The 3,771-nt window shown below is 32.8% G+C and overlaps 1 long non-coding RNA gene across 2 annotated transcripts in view; it reads right to left on the reverse strand.

The window, feature by feature from the left end:
* Nucleotides 1-761: 761 nt before the first annotated feature.
* LOC117101498 overlaps nucleotides 762-3,771 on the reverse strand; it is a 5,369-nt gene continuing 2,359 nt past the window's right edge. The window contains exons 2-3 of one of the 2 annotated variants that reach the window (XR_004444287.1): nucleotides 3,042-3,230; nucleotides 762-1,753 (exon numbers count right to left, since the gene is read on the reverse strand). This is a non-coding gene — a long non-coding RNA (uncharacterized LOC117101498). Of the gene's footprint in view, nucleotides 2,062-3,041; nucleotides 3,231-3,771 lie in introns of both variants that reach the window. The other variant, XR_004444286.1, reaches the window with a different exon arrangement.

A 3,771-nucleotide genomic window follows, 5' to 3' on the forward strand; every position in this document is an offset into this window, starting at 1 on the left:
GACATGGTACTACTAATGTTCTACATAGAATAAATGTTGTTCTCAGGCATTGAGTGGATTTTATTACCAAAAAAAAATCAGGTGAAACAGGATTAAAACACATTGCCAATTAAAGGCAACATGTTTACAACTGGCAACATTATTAATTTATAGTTTACATTTGCTTAATAATAATATTATTTATTTTTTTCTTTTTTTGAAGGTACTTGGGTTCTAACCGAATAACTCAACTAAACCAAGGTGTATTCAGTGGTTTGACTAGTCTTCAAATATTGTAAGTGACAATTTACAAGTTATGAATAATTCTATTATCATATCAATTATTTTTAATTAATGCATGATTGTTTATGATTGTGATAAATTATAATAATATTATTTTCTCGAACTTTAAATCATACAAAAAAGGGTGATGTTTTTAAAACGAAATCACAATTCAAATGCAAAAAAAAAATAATATATATATGAGAATCTAAAATTTTTTAATAATTGTTTTGTATACAGCATCTACAGTAATACTCTAATAATTCGGTAAATATTTACATAATAAATCCTGTAGCATGCATGACATTAGCCTAACGTTCATTAAAAATCATGGTGTTTTTTTTTATTAAATCAATTCAACAATAAAAATAACGATATCGGTATTAAAAGGTGTTTGAAATAACGATAGCAATAATGATGACAATAATATAGCAACAATGGCAATGATAGCAATAATGGACTTGGACATAACACTATTATTATTATTATTACTATTATTATTTTTTTTTTTTCTTTTTTTTTTTCATATAAAACTCAAGGTACATTGACTGATGAACACCTGAGAAAATTCACATAAGAACAAGACTAGTCATTTAGCATTTTTTTTTTGGTGATTGTTATTCCCTATTCAAAATGCCACCCACCTTATTTTTCAATGGCAATATTCTCCACAACCAACGACATACACTTTTTGAAACAGTGGCTTAATATAGTTTTTGATGTAGGGATAAACAGAAAACACATGGATGAAACTTTAAAGAAAAAAGTACGGTCTTGTAGTCGTACTTCCACGCATGGGGAAAAAAAACCCTTTAATGCCTACTCTGTTTGATTTTATTACATTTAAGAGGCATGTGCACAAGTCGTTTGCAGTAAATGTATTAGTTCATTCCCTGTTTCATGTATTCAGGGAGGTTCCCATCGGGCAGTGGGGTGCAAAAATTGTAATTAATTGTAATAACTACAAAGAATCAGTGGCGCAACGAAGGGATTGAAGGCCCGAGCCATACGCTGGGGGCCAGGGGCTGCGAAGGGCCCTGGTTGGGGTTGTGGGGGTGAATCCCCTAGCCGCTCCGGTATTTGTAGCATTTTATGATATCTTTTTTGGCACTATTGGGTTCTTAATTTTGTATCTTAATTTGACAATATAAGCGTGATATATTGTAATTAAGATAACACTTTATTCGTCTGTAACTGAATTTCCTTCCTGCTGATGACAACTGAGGGGTCTTTGCATATCACTAGTATTTCCACTTGCATAAGCCGAATATTGACCCACATTTCCAGCTGACTTTAGTTTCCTGAACTAGAATATTTGGTGATAAATGTAACCCGTTTGGGACTACCTGTGTATGCCCTGCGGTATGGAATGTTTTGTCTGCAATGTGTGTCGGCATGCTCATATCTACGCCGTGGATATTCGGGCGTCCTATCTCGGTTACGGAAGTCCGAGCGATCATATCTACCCAGCCGATATTCGGGTGTCCTGTACCTACGCCAAGAGGAGGAATGGTTCCATTAATAATCAACATTAGGTACCTGTCAGGGTTGCATCCCTGGTACAAGGCCTCCCACATTCACCACCGGTATCTCTATCCAGTGTGCTCTAAGGTAGAAACCACATTCATTAAATCCACTACAATGGATTTCAAATCCGATACTTCTGATTTTATGACATCATTCGCTGTCACTCATGCATCGACATTACTATTCTTAACAGCGGCCTTTAACGTTGTTGCACCATGTTCATGACATTTCATTTAAACTTAAAAATGTATAGTCCGATGGAACCCAGAAATCCTTGAAAAATAAAAATTAATTCTGAATTTCTTAAATTGTATGTTTGGATGAGTAAACATTCATAATGTTAAGAAAATGAATTTAAAACAATTTTAGTGGTATTTCTTATATAAGGCCACGTAAAAAAAAATAATTGGTTAGCATCCTTTTGGTATCAAATTTCATGGTAGGGAGGGAGGTTTTTTTTGTTTTTTTTCCCTCGTAGAACATGAAAAACCAGCGTCGGAAGGAAAATTAGCAAAACAAAGAAGAGGAAAACAACAGAGGCCAAAATTGGATACAAGAAATCATGTAATTCATCTATAGCAGATAAACTTTGCCTATATGAATAACAGTCATATTGAAATCCCTATATATGAAGTTTTAAAACATGCAACATTGTATATGTTTACAGAACTGATGATATATCGATAATAGGTTTATAAAGCATTCCATCCTAAGTGGCGAGTGTACAGTAATTGCTGTTAGATGTGAAATCAAAAATAAAAATAACAAAAGCAAAATAAGAAGATGATGGAATGGAACTGCAGGGAGAAGCCCAGTCGGCTAGCGTTCGGACGGATGGTAAACAAGCATAGGCCTATATAAATCGGGAGGTGGAGTTTTTGAGTGTTTTGTGTAAAAAAAAAATAAATAAATTCAGGTCGGGGGCTTTTCCGACGGTCGGGCGGGGATGCTAACCAATTGTTTTATTTTACGTGGCCTAATACACCCTTTGTTAATGTAAAAAAATTCATAAAGAATTACAGACACTGGAAGTGTTTCTAGAATTGTTTGGTTATTACCAGCCCACAATTCAGAGAAAACAATTTTTAAAATAGTCTCAAGTTCATGACATTTATTATTAAAATGGGAAAGTTAAATCAAACATTTAATTTTGAAGAATTTTTCATTCAGTTTATCGGACAATACAGCTTTAATGGAACGTGGATGATTAGATATTAGGTTTAATGGTTAATGTTAATTCCTTGCTAACTCACCGTTTTCCTTCTTATCAAATTTCTCTTAGTCTAAAAGAATTATTCAAATCAGTGCTGCATTATACGTTTTTGGTTCGCTGATTTCTGTACCGTGATATTAATGCAGATCAGTACTTGTCTATGCCAGTTTTCAATAGGGGCTACAGCATCATTTTCCAAATCATTTATAATTTGAAATTCAGCGGGGAACTGCAAAGTAAATACAAATCATATTTAGTTCATTACTAATCCGGTTACTACTTATTACTACTTTATTATAATATACTAGATTTTTAAGACAGAGAATATATAAGTTCATTAAAATATGTATTATTTATCAAATGTGTTGCTTCCTGTAACTGTCATGACCATAAGCAAACACAATGAAAGATACACATAAAAAAAAACATTCAACCAAGGATTCTTTAGTGGTGTGTTCAATTTGTAATTGAAAACTGTAAATGAATATTTAATATGCACGTGGTGTTAGTTAAAGATATACCTTGCTTAATTGACCACTGGTAGGGAGTAAACTTGATGTGGTCTATACATGTCCGAATAAGATTCAATCCCAAATTACATTTCTAAATTCCAAATAATTCTGTGTTATTCATTTATTCAACACTATATTTTGAAACAGTTCCATATTAAAAAATAAAAGAAACCTCTGTTCATAATTCATATTATGAATATGAATATTCTTTGCAGGCCTAAAATACTACAGAAAAGGCTACAGTAGTCTTTGGAGAGA

Source organism: Anneissia japonica, unplaced genomic scaffold (genome assembly GCF_011630105.1).
Source record: "Anneissia japonica isolate Jap-2015-1 unplaced genomic scaffold, ASM1163010v1 scaffold309_len7540_cov105, whole genome shotgun sequence".
Classification (NCBI taxonomy): Eukaryota; Metazoa; Echinodermata; class Crinoidea; order Comatulida; family Comatulidae; genus Anneissia; species Anneissia japonica.